Here is a 20,936-nt window from a genome sequence, read left to right on the forward strand (position 1 = left end):
TATTTAATTACAGTACAAAATTGAGGTAGCAAGCCTTTTTCTCTGTGTGCAGGGAGGAGTGGAATTGGTAACAGCAGCTATAATTCATGATAGGTCAAGTCATAATATGAAGAAAAAGCTTTAATTTGTAAACATTATCAAGCCCAGGGGGAAGCAATTACTGATGAGAAACAACTTTCTTTCATGTCAATGTTACATTAATTGTTTTTTGTTTTTAAATAAGAGCTGCTCTTTTTTTTCCTGTTTTCCCCAGAAACCAACAAAAGCGACATGCAATATGTGTCAATGTATAGTGTAGACTGAAGAGGGAATTCAGTGGTCAGCTTAATTAACAAATTAGTACTTATTAAACAGACATAGGTCTCCAAATGTATTTCTTGCAAAGGGAAAGGCTAGATTTCATTTCTGAGGGCAGCTCTGAGTCAGTACAGCTACTAAGCATTATTAAACAAGTAAAAACTTTCGGAAGCTGCGTTGCCACTGAGGCACACTCTGAGGTATGACTTTGTCCCATTTTATTTTGCTGTGCATGTGTGTAGGAGTTTGCCCTTGGTATATACCAGTCTCATGCTATGATCAATCTCTGACCATCCCAGCTGTGACAGCTGACTATTCTGGAGAAATAAAATCCAGCATCTATCTGTCCTTACCCATCTGCTCACAGGGTGAAGCCTCAGTGCCTCAGGGACTTACTCCAAGTCACAGTCTTGCCTCAGGAGAGGAGACAGAGCCTGGCAGGGCTGGCTACAGAGACAAGTAAAATATTTGCTGACTTTTTGGGGAATGAGTAACTTGTAGAATTCTGTTTACTCTGCTTTGAGTACCATGGAAGTGTTTCTGTACTCTTTTATGTTAGTTCAAAGAACAAAAAGCATCTTTCCAAGATATTAGTGCTACCTCGCGTCTTTGCCATAATTAACTGTAGTTTTTATCTCAGTAGAAGACTTTCCACCAGTTCTGAGCTTTCATGACTCTCATGTTTATGCATATGTCTTTGTAAAAGAACCACATAAATAAGATAAATTTAGCTGCTGTGTGGCTGCTCTGTGCAAAATTTTCTTTAGCATTTTGAAAAATATGCTAGAAGGCATTAGCTGCAACACATTCTCATTTACAGGAAGGACTTGCTTCAGTTTGAACAGCTGTCAGTTGAAGGTGTGGATCCAATGGGTAAAATTAGCAGGACATCATTACTAGGAATGTGTAGAAATAGCTAAATCATTTAGTGTGCAACCAGTTGTTTAAAACCACTTTTCTACTGTGTGACTTCAAGAGATTAAAGGCATGCTAGATTAAAAAAAAAAAAGTTCCAAGGTAAATCACAAACCAGTATTTCAGAAGTGGATAGGAACTGTAGTAAAGAGTGAAATTTATGTGCATGTGGCCCATGGTTTATGGGAATTTATAGACCGTATGGAAGAAGAGCCAACACAGCATTTGCAAAGAGGAGTCATGCTTCAGAAAGCAGTGGAATACCCTGATGATCTCAGCAAGTGTGTGGACGAGGGAAATCTCATTAAAGTGTCTCAAGGAATTTAAGTTCTCATGAAATAAGAGAATAATCCATTGGCTGAAAGATAAAAGGAAATGTGGATTAATCAGTGCAGTCGAAGGGGAGAGGGCATCAATGAAGTCCAGAATGGGTGCATGCAGGGCAACATATTCATAAATGATACAGGAAAGAGCTTGCATACTATGGTGGTTAAGGATGGATCAAATTCACTGTAGAGAAATCTTGAATGATGCATAAGGGAGGGGAAAAGAAATCAAAACCTCAAAACGAGAAGTAGACGTTATTGGAAAAGAAGTGGAAAATGGAATAGGGAACATCAGTGCCAGTTTGAGGGTCAGTGGTGCTCTCACATTTGGACCCTTCTTCCTTCTCCATTCGTAAAGGTGTGATAGATGTGAATTGGGTAGCTAGAAGGAGGATTGAAATTATGGAGCAGTTTCTGTTCTAGAGAAACATCAGATTAGGACTCTCCAAGCTGAAAAAGTCAACTGTGAAGAAATGTATTCTCAGGCTGAGTTTTGTCAGCAATGACCACAGATACTTTTCCTGAAAAGACAGTAATTTAATGTGCCTCTTAAACAAACCAGCCCTCAGATCTAAAGAATTTATATATGATTTCAAAGTAAATTTTCAAGAGAGTTGTGCAATTACTAAACAATTTTATGTCAGATTTCTGCGATCTGTAGTTCTTAATCATGGCCATGTCTGTCAGCTTTTATTGTCATAGAATATGCCTCACTTCTGCTGAGGGAGCTGCACAAATATAGTGCATGTTTTAAGAGGATGAAAACCAGTATAACCACAGACAGTGCTAAGCTGAAGTCACTGCATGGCTCAGTCTGGTAGTTTCTGGAAGAATCAAAAGTCCATCTTGCATCCTACAGTGTTGCTGGTTTTCAGTAAATTCCTGACCTGGCATAGAGTGCTGTTCATTTTAAAGTTCACCTTTTAAGCAGAGAAAAGCACAGCAGAAGAATCCAGGAGCTGCTTTTGCTGGAGTCGCATTTGATCTTGGACTGCACAGAGCACAGGGCACTGACTTGTGGAGGGAAGGGGAGGCGTGGAGGGTTCTGCTAAGCAAAGCATTTCAGCTTGCTCTGCTACTGCTTATAGTTCATGGACAAAACAAACTGCAGTCTCCCGTAATGGTCTAGGCAGAGCCAGGAAATACCAAAATGTCTAAGCATTTGTTCAAGTACAGGTATATTCTTCTATCTGTTGCTTCTTCGTGCCTGGTTTTGTTGTTCCATCACCAGTTAACATCTTGGTCCACTAGCTGCTATCCAGTAAATGCCTGTGTCTGGCAGATAGCAAAGTCATTTCCCTTTAAGAATTAATATATGGAAGACATAGGGGCATGGGGGAATGGGTGGAAGAACTTAAAAAGTCAAATAATATGTAAATACATGTGGTTAGTATGTGTGGTGTGGAAGACGGAGAGCTAAGGGCAGGTGCATCAAATGGTGGAAAAGCTGTTTTGGGAGCTGACTGGTAAACCAGGGCATTTTCAGGGTCAGATTCAGACATTATAGAAGTATGTCTGAACATAACGGAAGAAAGAAAGTATATAGACACATCTAGGTTTTACCAACCTGATTGGTCTTTCCTAGTGCCAAAGCTATTCTTGTGATGAGGAGAGTGTGGGACTTCTAACATTCACCAATAAATTCCAGGCTTTTTGGTTTGGGATCTTCAGTAAAAGCCTTCCAAATAAAAAATCTGCTCCTGTTTCAATATGGTCAGAAATAGAACTTGCTAAAACCTAATCAATAGGCTCTACCAGCTCTCTTTAATCCACATTTGATTGATTTGTATCATTGCTTGCATAACTGGTTTAATATCTCAGATACTAATTTCTTTCTTATGTGTTGACATGCGCTCTGTAGCACATCTTCTGGTATTCAGCTATTACACATATGATAAATGAACACCGTAATGTCAGGCATACTGAAAATCATTGCTGTTAATATGCAAACAAATAACAGACCTGTAACCTCTCAAAAGGCAAAGCATATCAGTAACTACAAGAATCAAAACCTTCACAATTTGGTGTTACCTTGTGAAATTTGCATTCAGAATGATAATTCAGGATAATGGCTTTAGGCTCCCATGGGGCAGCTGAAATAGATTCTGAAATGGCACAAAAAAGGTATAGTAAATAAATGCAATGAGCTGTCACAGAATATTTCTACATCAAACAAATATCTGAACCTTTTTGTGCTTCATAATCTGACCTTTTCTTGCTGCTCCATTTTTTGACTGAAGCAGATCATGAAATGAAACACATTAGCTACAAAATAATAATAATAATAATAAAACATTTATATAGCCACTAAAACATATGGTGTTAGAATATTGTAGAGAGATTTCTATTAATTTACAGTGGATCAGTGAGGGTAAAACACCCTTTGATTGCAGTTGCTAGGCAACCCTTCTCCGAGCAGATGTAAGTACCATTCCTGTTTGTTTAACACCAGCCATACTGGATACTGTCAACAAAATATGCTACAACAGCAGCAGGGAATAGCAAAGAAGAACAATTTTAGCATCGTGGTGCTGAAGTATTTTTCTCTTGCATCCTTCAGGCATGAATAACACAAATGAGCTTGCATGGAGAAAGCTCGACACATTGGAGAAAATAAGCTTGTATTACTGTGTTTTCACCTGTTGATCACAAAATGCTTTGTAAAGAAAATTGTCATTATTCCCATTCTGCATTTCTGTGAAAATGGGGCACAGAAAGCTTAGATTTTCCTATGAAAAGCTGCTGTAGCTGCTTGTTAGGCAGCAAGGTCGGAAGGCAGAGCCCAGGGTCTCTTAGTCCCAAATTCAGTGGGCTGTGTAGCATTTCATAGACATATTGGTCCTCAGAGTGCTACAGTCCTACCAGCTATGTAGGATGATTTTGTGGTATTTCTTTTACGGAAACATTCCTATTCGAAGGATTACATCAGTGCTTATAAAGTAAACAAGCAGAGTGTTTACAGCAATGTGATCTATGCTTCTACATAAACACTGGTGTAACATATGTTTTTGTCATTTATTCTTAATTCTCAGAATGTGCTTACTTAGGTTATTTACTTTTACAGTTAAAAATTAAGTAATTTTATTCCAGACAAAGAGCGAGAGAGCAGTCTGTTTGAATAAATAAATTGAAAATTCATGTTTAGGATGTTAAAGAGTAGCGATTTCCTTCCAGAAGACTTCAAATTCAGAAGGCCAAATGTATGCAAATTCTCTTGTTTCAGGAGATCTTTGCTATTGGGAGTAGTGAAAATAACAGGTTTTTGCTACTCTGTGGTGTATTGTTTGTTATGATGGCTTCTGACATGGGGATGTGAAGGAGGCAAAGAGAGAAAAAATAAAAGAGGTTCATCATCCCACCTGATATTTAAACTAAAACTAATTATATCTCTAATTTAGTGACTACTGATGTTAAATCACTTCTGTGACAGTCTTCAGTTTGTATTTTTTTTTTTGTACCTCTGAATGTAGAGGGAGGATCTACTTTTTCCTTTGGGGAAAGACAGAATTTGGAGACAGAAGGTTTCTCTCTGCTGTTCTCCCCACATCTTAAAAGAAATCATGATCTCTTCAGAAGAAGTGCATCTGGTTCTGCTGCTCATGGCCTGTACAGCAGCATGTAAACCTCTGTGGCTGCTGGTAGGAAAGCTGGAGTGTCCCAGGGGTGACATAGCCAGGGCATCCTTAGTTACTCTGAGAAGTACCTATTTCCACAGCTGGGGAGGAATGAGGACTGAATGCTGGGGGGAGAACTAGAGGCAGGAGAAGTCCCCAAATAATTTTAGCCACAGGTATTCTGGTGATGTTTTCCTAATCAATCAGTGTATGGCAAACTTTCTTCCCAACTTTGCTTTATTTGAGTAATTCCATGTCAAACAGCTGTGGGTTTGCAGGGTGATTGATGTTCTCAAGACCACATAGACAAGCTTTAGGGTGAGACCTCTGGGGCTGTGGACAGCCCCATAAAGAGGTCTGAGCTGCTACATTTGTGAAAGTAGTGGGGAGTTTTCAGGATTGAAGTCCAGTAGACAGAGAAAACACATGTGCCCAGATTTATTGTTAGAGTTTCACAGCATTTATTATAATGTTAGTATTTGCAGGTGTTTTGTTTGTTTATTTATTTTTTAAAGTTAATAATAATATATACTCTAAATAAAATGGCTTTGCCTGGGAATTCAGGTATTTCAAAGTGGAGGTTCTGTCTGGTAATAGGTATTTTTAAAGCTTATACAGCTCCAGAGGAATGGATTTGACCTCTTAAGTAAGTTTACACAATGATACCATCTATATACTCAGAAGAGAAATGCATGTGCTAAGAAGGAATGAGATTTCAGTACGGCTGCCGCTTTGCAAACAAAAAACGTATTTTTCTAAGGACCCACATAGTGGCTAATGCACACTGATTATTAACCTGCCCATCAAGTCATTATTATTGTTTCATCAGAACTAATGGTGCAGATGTATTATAAACATAAATACACAAATATTTATGAAGCAAGCCTTGCAATGGATTTCTGTTAATAATATTGACCTCAATGTTTGTCCCTTAAAAGAGTTCGTTTAGTTTCTGTTGTGTAGCATAATATCTGTCTTTTCTTCGCTATCAGTTCATCAGGTGGGGATTAAGTGTTTTACTAATCGAGAACAATGTTTGCGTAACGAAGATGCCTTATACTACTTTTTATATGTTGGACATTTCTTTTTTTTTTTTTTCCATCCCCAGAAGAAAGGTAGGAAAGGGCGTCTGAGGCAGGACAGATAAATTACTGTGTGCTTATAAAGATAACAAAGCACAACACATCTATATTTAAGAATACTTTCTTTAAAATGGCATTGAATATATTTCAGTCATGAATCTTAAGTGGCTAACTTCACTGTGTCTAGACTCTAAAAGAACCTTTCTGAGCTCAGTTTCTGTCATCCCAACTATTAAAACCTCATGAAATGAACAGAAGTAGTACACTCAAGAAATCCAGCAGCTCTGAACCATGCTTTAATGTGGAGTTGGAATAATGTAAAAGAAGTGTTCATACTTCAGTTGCTTGGTATGAACGGCGATAGCTTCTTTTTCCGTTTTATGAAATAGTGCAGTACTTGGTCTCAAGGTGTAACGCCTCCCTTCCTTCATACATGTACTTTACATTAATAACAATGAGTATTGCACATGTGGATTATGGTCAGGATATTTTGAAAAGACATTAATTTCTAAGGTGGATTCTTCTTTAGCATTTCAAGTGTGTTGAAAGGTACAGATGACTTCAACCATGAGAAAAGGAAAGGAATTATGCAAAAAATTGCTGTTTTCAGTACCTTATTTCAGTTGAGAGTCAGATAATGTGTTAAAAAGACAAAAGTCGTCTTTCCTGGTCTGTAAAAGTCATTACCGTTTGACAGCTGTTGGAGGACGTGCATGAAATATAAGTCTCAGCCCAAACTGATGTCTCAGTTTGGTTTCTAGAGCATGGATGTCTTTAAAGCACCACAAACACCACAGAAATAATGGTGTTGTAGCTCTTATGTTTGGAGCAGAAGATCTACTTGTTATGGATATGGAAAGGGAAGTTGAATAATTTTACTGAACCAGGCATGTCTTTTGTTCAATAAGCATACATGATAGTCTGGGATTTTAAGGAGAAGTGGAAAAGTGCTGAGGTAGCAATTGCAACTGTCCAGTTCAAAACAGAGCACAGGGAGTGAAGACTGATTTAGGAATAATGAGAGAAGGTGATAGTTAAGTTTTGGACATGAGCTGCTCTGCTAATGTGCTATTTCATTTGACAGGAGTGGGTATGTATTTCTGTCCCTGAAATTTTTGCTTGGCTGAAAGGACATTGTTGAAATAACAACTTTTGTCACTGTTGGCTTTGTTTCGTAGCTTTATTCTTAATGCAAGATGTTCTCATTGGTCTGTGATATTTTACATTGAAAAAATCTGTAGTCATCTCCAGACTGCATTTATTGAGTTCCCCATCCATTACGAAAAGCTGTTTTGGTAGCATTCTGTGTTTTTTACTAGTTGCTCTAATTTTCACGTTTTGTTTAAAATTCAGAAATGCTGGCCAGATCCTTGCCCATAAATTGATTACCATTGCACTACTGGAATACAAGACAATTGCCTCCACCTACGAGTAAAATTTTGGTGTGTGTGTGGTAAGGTGTAGGAATGAAGCATCCAGCTAGAGCTGGGTGTCAGTCCTCAGCAGCATGAGCCATCCTTATGTTGCTTAAGGTCCTGAACAAGAAAAACTGTATTCTGCATTTGGAGCGTCTCAAGACAAAGGACATGGCAACGTGGGTTTAGAGGTGTGTGTGTCTCCTAAATGCTGTACGAAATGCTTCGTTGTCTTTGTTTACCTGGATCCTGAATATACGACTATAAAACACCTCCTGTGTAACTTCCTTCTGCTTTTAGATTTTCACTGATTCTGGTGCGTGGTCCTCCCTTTTGTTGTTTCTTCTCATCTGAATCCGTGTGTGAAAATACACCAGGCAGATGCTACAGAACACCTGCTTGTTTTCGCTTCCTATTCAGGGCAAAAATGATCCCCCTGACTTAGTAGTCATGTGTTTCAACATGCAATTTGTTTTCACTACCAGCCAATTTGTGCGGTTGCCCTTGCTGTTTGACGGGGATTCCTTATCCTGAAGCTGTGACTTGCTTTCTTTTCATTGTGCTACAGTAATACCTGAATTTCATACACGTCCCACTGAATACTGAAAACAGAGGAAGGCAGAAACACATTGCATGCAGGACAAAGATGAAAAATCAGAGTCCATGATACAGGCAAAAAGCAAATGCTTGGTAATTTGGTCATAACATGCACAATTGGTGTAGTTGACATTGTTCAAAAGATAGAAGGGGATCTCAATTTAAAATGGAAGTTAATAGAACAAAAATATTTTTTTCTTTTTTTTCTTTAGGAAAAAAAAAATACTCTTAATTGGCCTAAGGACTGGTCAGATAATCTTCCCTGCATTAACAGACCTTTGAGAGAGGCTGCTATCCCCATGCTAAGCAGACACCGTAACCAGAGGAGAAAAATGAAAATCATAGAAAAGAGTAACTAGAGACAGTTGCATTGTAACCTGGATCTGCTGCTGGCAGAGTGTATTTGCTGGCCGCGGCCAAAGGCAGAAAACAGAACATTTCACGTGTAAGCTTGGTATTGCAATACTTTTGCAACAGATTGCTCTGTGGTAGTGTCTTGCTGCTAAATACTTTCAGACTCCACCTGAAAGTGCAGAAGTCCAGAGAGCTGGAAGCTAAGGATTGCTTTTATGATTTTCAAAGTAGAAATGTGTTATGTCGTGTGAATTAATTTATGTTTAAGCATGTAAGTAGAAATAAGGTTGGATTGGCATGGTAGATGCAGATACACTCAGCCTTAGCAGTGTCAATTTGTATGTTAGCTCCTGAAAGTCACATTTAGAATTTTGTTTTTAAGTTAGATGGTACACTTGACTGCACCCAAAGTGCCTTGCCCTGTGAGATGACAAGCATGTTTTGATGAACTTGGTGGTTAGAATTAATTTTCATTTCTCTCTATACACTAGCATAAAACTTGGTATCTATCTTGTTGCTATAGCTTTAGTCTACAACTAGTCAACAACACTGTCAGAGGACCAATGATGTTCTTCAAACAAAGAGACCTGAAACACGTAGTAGTTGTTCAAATTTGTGGAACAGGCAGCTAATGATGTTGCCAGCCTTTCTTTTTCATTTTCTATTGACAAGGTTTTAGAAAGCCTGTGGACTCCTGGAATACAGGTGGCTTTAGTCATGGTTGATCATGGCTGATGCATTTTCTAACTCTTGTTCTTTTTAGCATCAGAGACTAAATGTATTTTTTAGAAGAAAAGCTATCTGTTAACTTTGTGTTTTTCTTAAATTTTAAAAATCTGCTAAATATAAAACACTCTTGATTTGCCACCTGCTATCTATTGTTTGTCAGAAGGAATGACAAATATACTCATCCAGAAAATGCTGAAGTAAGGATTCAGTGCAGCCAGGACCTAAATTGCTTTCTATCCTCTACAGTGCATAGAAATCTAGAACAAAGAATTGAGTATTGATTTTTCTAATCTGTTTTGCTTTTCTATCAACAGACAATGCATACACATGCAATGCTCATACCAAAAAAGCTTCCCTTCCGTATGAACTTCCTTAAGTTTACAAATATGTGCAAAAAATATATGAAGATCTCACTTCTTTCATTTGCAAATATTTTGTGTTAAATCCTCATTTAATTTTACATAGAAAACCATAAAACATTCTCTTAAAGTTATCATTTTTGCTGCCAACACCAGACTCCAAAATCACGTCTTAGATTTTGCTGAGTCCATTACTTAAGTAGTATTCTTTTGGCTTAAAGCCTGTATCTCAACTTCTGCCTTTATTTGTTTGATTTGCTTTCTTCATGCTGAGTCTGGAGTGGTATATGCCTCTGCATAGATATTTTCCCTCAACAAACCAGCAGAAATAAATGCAAAATGTCTCTTTTTACCTTCGTGTAGAAGTATTTCCTAAATACCTGTGAAGCAACTAACCAGCAAGCATCTGTTCTGGTCAGCAGTTAGTATATTTCAATATTCCCGTAATATATAGACCCTAACAGGAGTAAACCTGCCTTTTGGGGAAATTAACATAGAATGCCCCCCTATGAGAAAAGCTGGAGAGAAAGAGACTCTAGGGACTGCTTTGCTGGAAAGATCCCAAGCAGAGAACAAGCTTCAAGTTTGAGGAAGTTTGAATTTGCCTTTAAATTTTGCAATGTAGGTTTATCTTTGCTATCTTACATCACTTTATTGTATTAAACACATGAGAAGAAGTGAAATACTTGTAGCTGAGTATGATCAACATATGTTTATGCTACTAATCCTACATTATGCAAATTGTATTCTTTCCCAGTTAACTCAATGAGGACTGAATACGAGGCGTCTCTTGGTAGAGCATAAGTCTTCTTTCTGTAACTGTTTCATGCTTTTCACTTGCATGAAAATTTGCTCTGTCTTGTCACACTTTTTACCATGTTTCTTTTAATCTTGTAGTTACTTCTAAATGAGAAATGCAAACACAACTGGTAATTATTTGAATAAAAAGATTTTGTGAAGGGTTCAGTTTTATTGCCTTCCTCCAAAGGCTCAGGGACTTTGATTTTGGGCCAGGCTTTAAAGAGCTTTTTGTTTACAATGAACCAAAGATGGTGGGTGTTATTTTGATTTCATATGGATGTAACTAAAGAAAAACTTTGAAGTTTGTCTGGGGTGAAAACCAGTGCAACTCTGTTGAGGCTCGAAACCCTATTGTTTGTGTGAGTAGTGTAAGCTCACACTTGTGGAGCTGTGCCCGGTGCCAGAGCCATCTCCTGCATGCAGAGGATTGCTGCATCTCCCTTGCCACTGAGGGGACATTTCCTTTTCAGTGTGTAATTATGTACGCATTCACTTACAAATGCGTAAAAGGAGCTGAAGCAGCCACTGAAGCACTGCTGACATTTTTCCTTCTATTCAAAATGGACAAAACAACTCTGTGACTTCAGTAGAGCAGCTTGTCGTGAATTACTGCCATCAGGGCTCCCATTACAGCCTTGCTCACAACCAGCGCAGCACAATGGACAAAATCACAGGTTTCCCCAGACAGATCATGCCGCTCTGCACCCATAGGAAGGCTCAGGGGCTAAGGGATAGCAGTCCTTTGCAAGGGGACTGCAGGGGGAAAGCACTTTGCAGTTAGCACAAAACAAAATTACAATCCCTTCTGTTTAATAGCAAAACACCCAGGAGAAAATGGCCCCACGCTGAGCCCAGCTGTGATTTGTGTGCTGTTGGGAATGCCGAGAGGGAGCACAGGGGGACACTCACTGTTTTTCTACTGAGATCTCTACTGTGAGACCTGCTCTGTCTTCACACCTTTTGTTGATCAGACATTAAGACCCTCAGATGAGATTTTGTGAGGCCTCTGTGGTTATGCCATGGGGGCTTTCTCGGCTGGAGATGTTTTGGTTGGGAGTGTTTTTGCATCAGTTGATGTAGTTGAGCTCACTTGTCACTGCTGTTGTCAACAGGTGGTAGCCAGCTGCAGGCTAGCTGTGGTTTTCCTGGTTGGGAGAGCAGGTTTGTACCCTTGAAAGGCAGCGTGGTGAGAGCAGTGCACTTCCTAATGTGATCAGTTTGTGGAGAGAGGAGACCGTGCAACCATCAGGAGAACTGGCATGTGGTCTTTCATTCTGAGTAATGCTTTCAGAGTCAAATGTAGATGTACTAAGCTATGCGATGCGAGTATCCTCACTCACAGCAGGATTTTTAGCGCTGTAACTGTAAACATGGAGAAAAATCACTGCTAAAAACCCATTTTGCTTTTGAAGACTTTTTAGTTATATGCCATCTTAAGTAATTTTTGGACACTTTCGAAAATGTTGTTTAGGAGCTACGCCTGCAATTGAAACATTAACATGGCACTGCATTTATTCTCGCCCTTTCCTGCTTTCAAGAGGATATTAGGAGACATACATCAACTGGTGGCATTACTTTTAAGGTTCCATGTGTTTGCCTGGTGGAAAAATTATTCTGTTTTCAAGCAGTTTTCATTGGATCAGACCAGTTTTCTTGACCTGAACTTATTACTCCTGTGCTTTTTATCTTAATGAAATTGATTCAGTATAATGTCAAAAGTCGCGTTTTGCTTGTGCGTGTGAGGCAAACACCTGTGAAGTCGGATGGACCTCTCACATTCTGCGAGGGAGTGTGATGTGATGGGGAGGCAGTGGTTCTGGACACAGCCTTCTGTTTACTGAAGCACTTGGGGCCCAGGGAAATGAAAGGCAGCATGAGAATGTAAAATATTATAATTACTTGAGCACGATCATTGCCAAAAGCCTCTTATTGTTCTTGTATGCAGAAACATGTGCTGCTCTCTTAATTTAAAAAGTAATTCAGACAGCTTAATGAAGGCTTATTGGCTCAGTAAGAGAGAGCCTGAGTTAAGTAGGATGTTAGAAACACCTTTTCTTTTTTCTTGTAAAAAACCCCAACCAACCACCAAACAAACAAACCCAGGAGTCAGAGATTTCTTGAAGTATAGGAGAAAAACTGTCTGGTAATGGCTATGTGGCCTTGCAAGCTTTTTTTCTGTGTTTGCTGAGAACACTTTGCTAAATCCACCTTTGTGGGCCAGTGTGTGCTCACTGCAAAGAGCTCCCAACTAACTTGAAATTCTCAAATATTTTTAAGATCATTGCTTTTGGGAGAGTGTGTAAACCATAAAACTACAGTCTGTGCAGCTACCTGCTAATCTAAAATGCGAGTAGTTCAAACCATGCAGAGAAGCAGGAGTGAGCTGTGCATGCGAAAGTCAACCTGAAGTATGAAAAAATCATGAAGCTTGATTAAGAAATGTAGATAAAAATAACTTTCCCCCAAATTTTAGGTTAATTTAATTTTTAGCTTTGGCTTATTTTGTAATTTTATGCTGTTCTTATCAACTGTTAATGCTTATGAGCTTTTTGTTGTTTCTGACTTTTGTTTTGCTTTCTAGGAGTTAAGGTACTAGGAAAAATTAATGTCTTTGGCGTAAAGACAAAATTGAGAGCCTTATGTTGATGCAGGAGTTAGACTATTTCTAACTCCCCTTTATTTGTAAATCATCGTCTGTCATGCACCTTTGTCTGGAAAACCAGACCCAAGGGCTCTGTTTGCTCCTAGTCTCTCCTTTTTGTCCAGCAAGAGCTGCTCAGAGTACAGTTCTTTGCTTGGCTTTAAAAGTGATGCATAAAGAAGGTGAGGTGGATATCTCTCTTCTGCTAACAGTCCATCACTCTTAGTTCAACAGAGGAAGAGCACTTGTGATAATTTATTGGTAGCATCAGTTTATATAGTTACCTGTAGCCAAATTCTGGTCAGAATTAATGTGGTATGCAGGGATTTGACCATAGACCATAAGGCGGCTGTGGAGGCAGCGTCTCTACAAGTTGTTATTTTGCTCTCTTTAAGTACTAAATTCATATGTGGGTGAGGTAAAATATGTGGAATGCTTCTTGCATTTACAGCATATTAGTATAATTTCCAAGTTTTAACTTCTCTTTTGTAGAGGTGAGACCAAAGGAGACCCTGGGGCAGGGCAGGAGGAGTAGAGTAAGATGACATGCATCTTTATTTCAGTGTTATCTAAACTCCACCAAGGTCAGCAGTGCAGAACAGCTGGTATTACTGTACCTTGCCTGGCGTGACTAAATGTTTTGCATACTGCTCATGTACCATCTGTTTAGTTGTTCAGTGATACACTGACCAAAATGAAGAGCAAAGACATTTGCACTGGCATTGTGTAAAACAGACTGCTGGAAATCCAGAGCACTTCCTAGCTCCCTGCTTTGAGTTAGATCCCTTGTTTATTCCGATAAATGACTGTCCTGGATGGTTGTTGCCAGTCTTTTTGAAGATTGCGTGCCCAGGTTTTTAAGTGCTGAGTGTTCAGCGGACACGTGTACACAAATATTGTGTATCTGGCATGCAGTAGGACCAGATTTTCAGAAGTCTTTGACTTTCACACAAGTGTTGCACTAAGGCCACATTTTCAAAAAACTGAGTATCAGCAAGAACTCATATTTAAAAAAACTAGCTTCTCAGAATGAATTATTTTGCTACCTAAAATGTAAGAAATCAAGAATTTGTTTTTTGACAATGTCTGCAGATCATGGGAGCATTCTGGCCAGGGTGGATAGTGACAGCTGCATTTCTCTGTAGTTGCCCATTTAAAGTGTGAGCACTCAAAGAGAACTTAAGTCTTTCTGGGAATAATGACCTCTTGAAGAGGACTTTTACACATAGAGTGAAAGGAATATGGCATGTATGGGGGTAAAAAAAAACAATAAACAAACCCAAACAACGAAACAAAACCAACAACAAAATAAGTGCAAAACCCATGTTTTTTAAGTATGTGGGAAATAATACACATTCTTTGTGTTGTTTAGACAAATGCAGATATTATCTTTCTTGAAGCAGATTTGGTGAAAACCACTACCCCCATAAAAACCAGGAGATTTTATGCAAAACACTGTGTTAAGAGAAAGCTGTCATTCAGATGTCCACTGACTTGTTAGCACATGCCAAAGGTTACATTTTCGATCTTCGTTCTGCACCTTACGCAGTGCTTTCAAGAAGACCTGTACCCAGCAATGAAAGATTCAGCAATCAGAACTGTGATGCTGTCTCAGCTTTAAGTCAAAAGCAGCTGGCTTTTGACAGTGGATTATTTGTTCTACTTTTCCATTTTGGACAGATGTAACAAAGATGCATCAGAGGCCATCAGCACTAATGAAGGCTTCCCCCATCGTTTCACAAATCTTCCCGGAAGCTTTCTGTGTATTCTGAGCCAAGGCATGCAGCAGCAGATCCTGGGACCATGCATAAGACATAGTTTTAGGAGAAGGAACTGTCCTGGATTTAGGAGGAAACAACCTCTGTACTTTAAGGTTCTTACCTTACCCACGTGCCTGCCTGTGAGTCCTTTTGGAGACCAGGTCGGTAGGTTTTCAGTTTGACCTAGGACAGCTGTTCTGGGCTTTCCAGTAGGATTGCGCTAATAAAGCGCTATTGTGAGAGGGAGACTTTGAGCAAGGTGGGGGCTGCATGATCATTTGCGCCACTTCCATCTTTCTCACTGTATGCAGCCACTGGAGCGGGGCTATGTCATGACCTAAAGCATGACCCAGTCTGTGAGCATAGAGGGATGGCAACCACAGGTAGGATTTGGCGATACATGGAGACTTTATCCTTTAAATTTCTCTATTTAATTACACATTACCACAAATCCGACAAAAAGTCACCACTAGAAAGTACAGCTAAGATTAATAAAGTGAATATATATCTCCGACTATTACGAACTACTATCAGCGATCAGTAATGTAGCATCAATTAATAATATAGCAACAATCAATATTATAGCACCAACCAATTAGCTACATACTACTACAATTTACTATAAACTTCTTCACATTAGTGAAGCAGATTTATCAACAACATAACAGCGGATATCTAATCCTGGTATCAAGCAAATTATACAGATTTCAGATGGGGCCAAAGTATTCCAGAGGGGAGGACAAACTGAAACAATCTCAAAACTAGGCCCAGAGGGGGACCCATAAAGTAGCTGAGTCTCACTTGGATAGAGTGCACCCTCAGCAAGTTTGAGGATGACACCAAGCTGAGTGGTGCAGTTGACACACCTGAGGGATGGGGATCTGGACAAGCTCAAGAAGTGGGCCTATATGAACCTCATGAGGATCAACAAGGCCAAGTGCAAGGTCCTACACCTGGGTCAGGGCAACCCTCAGTATCAATAAAGGCTGGGGGATAATAGGATGGAGAGCAACACTGTGGAGAAGGACTTGGTGGTACTGGTGCATGAAAGACTGGACATGAGCCAGAAGTGTATGCTTGCAGCCCAGAAGGACAATTGGACTGCATCAAAAGGAGTGTGGCCAGCAGGTTGAAGGAAGTGATTCTGCCCCTTTACTCTGGTGAGACCCCACCTGGAGTCCTGCATCCAGCTCAGGAAAGACGTGGACCTGTTGAAGAGGGTCCAGAAGAGGCCATCAAGATGATCAGAGGGCTGGTACACCTCTCCTGTGAGGACAGGATGAGAGAGTTGGGATTGTTCAACCAGGAGAAGACATGGCTCCAGGGAGACCTTATTGCGTCCTTTCAATACTTAAAGGGGGCTTATAAGAAAGATTGGGACAAACTATTTAGTAGGGCCTGTTGTGGTAGGACAGGAGGTAATGGTTTTAAACTAAAAAAAAGGTAGATTCAGACTAGATGTGAGGAAGAAATGTTTTATCATGAGGATGATGAAACATTAGAACAGGTTGCTCAGAGTAGTGGTAGATGCCCCATCCCTGGAAACATTCAAGGCCAGGCTGTATGGGGCTCTGAGCAACCTGATCCAGTCAAAGATGTCCCTGCTCATTGCTGCGGGTTGAACCAGATGACCTTTTAAAGGTTCCTTCCAACCCAAACTGTTCTATGATGCTATGGAAGATGATCTGTGTCATAGAGTCTGCAGTCAGGTAGGGCATCCTAGGTGAGAGTCCAAGAACTTGTAGAAAGTTTGATCAAAATTCAACCTATTTAGGAAAAGTGTGAGAAGTTCTTGGAGAAGCCTTCTTTCCCCTTTTTCTAGACTATTTTTCACCTTTGCAGACAAGAAGTTGCTGTTTCAGTTCTTTGTTTCTGTGCTTATCAATATTATCTGAGGATGTCTCTGGTTTCTAGGTACCCAGCTGTGCTTCAAGCAGCTGGCTGCACTTTTCAAGCATGTCTTCAAGGTTCACAGCTCCCAGGCTGGCAGGCATTTTCTCTACCAGTATTTTTCAGCAGACGTTTTATTTTGTTCAGAAATTTCCACCTTTTAAGTCAGCCACCTTTATGGCTGCACACATCAGGCAGGCAAAGCAGCATCCCTCCGTGTCACCCTCCGTGGCCGCCCCAACACCCCAAACATGGTGGTGGGTGTGGAGTGGCAGCAACTCTTCATCCCACGTGATCTTAAGGTGCACTGACCTGTACTCTGATCATGTAAGGACACCCCATGTGGGACTGCTCTAGATCAAGAGACCTTTAATTAGCCATTGATTCTCACTTTTGCCCCATACAAACTGGTGTTTGCTTGGCCTTTGCACTGGGCGATTTCCACAGAAGGGAAGGCAGCTGAATGTTTATTTCGTACAAGTTCTTCTGCAGTGCCTTGCATGGTTTAAGATAACAAATGGTAGTATTGCTGGAATTACTAAGAATATCCGCCTGCTAATAATAGCCATTTCATGAAATCTGGAAACAGAAATGATAATGTATTTAAAGTGGTTTTCTGTTTATTTGGACCAGTAAAGCTGTATGCATGCTGGAGTTACTATAAAAATCCCAATTTACTCATGAAAATGATAAACTTTGATAATTGATGCCAGTAATTTATTTTTCTATTTTACGCGGAGATTAGCACTTGCAGACAGGGAGTTGAAGTTCATAATTTACAAGTGCCAGAGGCACTGGTGGGCTATGATGACAAGCCTTTTAATGACTCTGGTAGGTTTGATATTAAGCAAAGCCACTGGAATTGCTACATGAATATTCATTTTAATGACATATATTGGTAGGCAAAGAATTGCAACTTGCACAATATAGCTGTCTTTTAAAAATTAAATGAACATATGCTAAATGATAGGCATTTTAAAGAAGCTCCAAATAGTTTCATTACAGTTAGCTGGCAGTGATGGAATTAAATAATAATAAGGAAAAAAGAAAAGCTTTCCTTCTGTGTGTGGACTGAAACTGTGATTACACTGGTATCACATGTGTAGGATAAGTGAGAAGGGACTGCCTGTACTATGGGAAATTGCTGACAGCTGTTAAAATCAGTCTTGTACCCTGCGCAAAGGCATTCATCATGTTGCTGACTACATCTGTTCTTGGGAAAGGGGGCACATCTTGCCTTTGAGGACAGTTACCTGGCTAGAAAAGGCTTGTTTCCAATTGCTATGCAGACCCACATGTCATACCATTACTGCAGACTGCGAGCTCGTGATAAGAACTAATTGACTAGCAATTCCTTATTTGCATCCCATTTTTGATTCCCAGAAATCAATGAAGTAACCTGAAAGTCATGACATTGTAGAGGTCAGTGTGCGCACATACACTCCAGCAAGCCACAGAATTTGATTAGCTGAAATTTTTAGCAAGGCTTTTGTACATTTTTTGGGGGGTTAATGTGCAACACAGCCAGCCGTCTGTCTCGTAAAACTGGAGGCTGTACTTGGGTATCATTAAAGCTTGTGCTGCTGACATCAGACGGTGATCTTGGAGTTTCTGGTGAAGTGTCATGATGCTGAGGAAGCAAATTTAATAATTATTTCTGACATTGTTCCTGCACTGGCTAGAGAATACAGGATTTTCAGGGCAAGCCTAGGAAAAGAAGGTACTCCACTGAGGGAGATGCTCTAATACTGAAAACATATTCCGAAAGACCAAGGAATAGCTTTTTGTTCCTCCAGAACAGCCACCCTTGCTTCATACTAAGCAGGATTTCTAATATGGCAATTAATCTAGAGTCTCAGGTTCTGCAATGCAGTGTGCAGTATTCTGCATAAATAATGCTTTGAAAAAACAGCCATTCTGCAGCAAACTTAAAACCTAGGGGTGTCAAATAAATATAATGTGCTATACATACATCATAATAAATGGTCTTGATACCCCAGAAAAGGTTTCTCCACGCAGCTCGTTTACATTAACAAGTTGCACGAGAACAGGAAGGTCAGTAATCATTGTTCACACACAGTCTCTAAATTGTCCATTAGAGCACATGTTAACAGTGCCGTGTTTTTTAAAAGGGAAAGGCTATTTGTTTATCTCTGTTCAGTGAAGTGAGGTGGTGGCAGGAGAGGATGAGAAAAGAGAATTGACATAAGAGAAAGAAAACCAATACAGGGAAAATGTAAGTAAGGTTTTTGTAAATGTTCTTCTATCATATTGTGCTACTTGTTTTTCAAAAGGGAGCGAGATTTTAAAAAAGGAAAATAAGCTTCCAGAAGAGTTTGATTAAAAAAAAAAAAAGGCAACAAACAAACAAAAACACCACCAAGAAAGAAAAACAAACCCAAACAAAAAAAACCCACCACCACATGAACAACAACAACTCAAACAACAACTCCAAACTACCAGCCATTTGATATGCAGCAATACAGCAATATTTACATTTAGGAATATGCATTAAAAGGGGAGGGAAGCATGAAATGCTTTCCAACCTTCAAACAAATGGCTAATGTGTGCACTAGAACAAGTCTCCTTGCATCTTAGGCATTTTCATTTACTCATTAATATGACTAGAAGTTATACATTTATTTACTATTTAAAATTTTCCTCTTTAGGGAATGAAAGATTTCCATATTACTACAGCAGCAATTTCCTCAAAGTGTTGTAATTCTGCTTGCTAATTGGGAAAATCTTTTCAATCCTGTGGACTGAAAAGATACTAGAATGTTTTTCATCCGAGTAGCTAGCTGTTATGCAACTTGTATGTTAACGTAATAAAATAGCTTTTATTTCTCTCTAGTTACTTATAGCTTTCATACACATATATGCGTGTTCTTACCTATTGCTATGTTACTGTGCATGCATAGAGCAAAGAATATAGTATGCTTTTTGAACTCCACATGTCTGTGAAGTCTTGATGTCTTTTTAGTGGAGCTACTGATTTTCATCATCTCTTCATAAAAAATAGCTAATACTGTCAGTTCTCGTTGATGTGGGGTTTTTTTATTTGTTTGTTTTAAATAGGAATACTATTTTTTCATTTTATTTAGTGTTTTTAAATTTCATTTTGAACAAGCAGGATTTTCCTGGTTTTTAACAGTAAAAACAAAAATCTGAAAATTCATTTGACAGGAGGCAGACTCATACTGCTGGAAATACATTATGAAATGGTGTTTTAAGAGAATTGGTAAGAAGATGTAAAATGATATTTTTAAATACAATATCATGGCAGCCAAAAGTCCCAATTTATTTTATAGCTTCTGCTGTGTTGAGACAGTGACATACATCATGTTCATTCACTGCAGAACAAAAAGCCTGCTCTTGAAGACAGAAATTCTTTTGAAGTTGCTATATATGTTAGAGAAGGCATCGTGGTACATGAACCTCTGCAGGGCTGAGGCTGCCAGCACCTCATGGCTCAGCCTCAGCTCTCCTGGGGGGCTGCCCAGCTCCGGCATGGAAACAGAGCCCCTGAAGGTATTTAACTGAAGGGCTTCATCTTTAAAAAAAGCTCTCCAGAGTCTGCTGGTTGCTTCAAGGCACATGGAAGATACTTCAGTCTGTGTTGTTACCTGTGGCCCTAGGCAGAAGGAGAGGGAGGCCACTGTCTTGGCACTGCTCCCTTGCACCGTGCCCTTCCCAGGACTTTGCCCAGTACTGACCCATTGTACCTCAGAGGTTCTGCTTACTGGTGAGGATGGTCAGCAGTGTGTTATTTGGTGCAAGCTTTGTGGTATTTGGGATTTTTTTAATGAGAAAATAACATATAGTATCATCACCAGTGCTGTTCTAGCTTTTGTTGATCTCTGTAACATGATCTTCACCAGGCTGAGACATAGCATGGAGAGGCAGAAAAAGACACAAGGATTTTGTAGTAGGAGACGATAAGAGTGTGAGCAAGCTCTGTAGCATGAAGCCATCTGTAGCTTCTCTCTTGTGGAGGCATGTTATGTTATGTTAAGCAGGCTTTTGGAGGACTAGGAAGCTGGAATGGATTTTTGTTTTATTTTAATTTTATTTTACTTATTTATCTTCTTTAAACAGAGGTACCTGGTATTTGATGGTTTATGCAATAATGAACCAAATTTTAGCATATCGGAGG

The 20,936-nt window shown here is 39.5% G+C and overlaps 1 protein-coding gene and 1 long non-coding RNA gene across 4 annotated transcripts in view; one reads left to right on the top strand and one right to left on the bottom strand.

The window, feature by feature from the left end:
• Nucleotides 1-20,936, top strand: part of SMYD3 (SET and MYND domain containing 3) — a 404,221-nt gene that overhangs the window by 144,517 nt on the left and 238,768 nt on the right. The gene's annotated exons all lie outside the window — the stretch shown is intronic.
• LOC139827711 (uncharacterized) overlaps nt 1-20,936 on the bottom strand; it is a 74,899-nt gene that overhangs the window by 38,254 nt on the left and 15,709 nt on the right. Inside the window, exon 3 of the long non-coding RNA XR_011738629.1 lies at nt 3,570-3,643. This is a non-coding gene — a long non-coding RNA (uncharacterized lncRNA). The remainder of the gene's footprint in view (nt 1-3,569; nt 3,644-20,936) is intronic.

The sequence above is a fragment of the Patagioenas fasciata genome, chromosome 3, assembly GCF_037038585.1.
Source record: "Patagioenas fasciata isolate bPatFas1 chromosome 3, bPatFas1.hap1, whole genome shotgun sequence".
NCBI lineage: Eukaryota > Metazoa > Chordata > Aves > Columbiformes > Columbidae > Patagioenas > Patagioenas fasciata.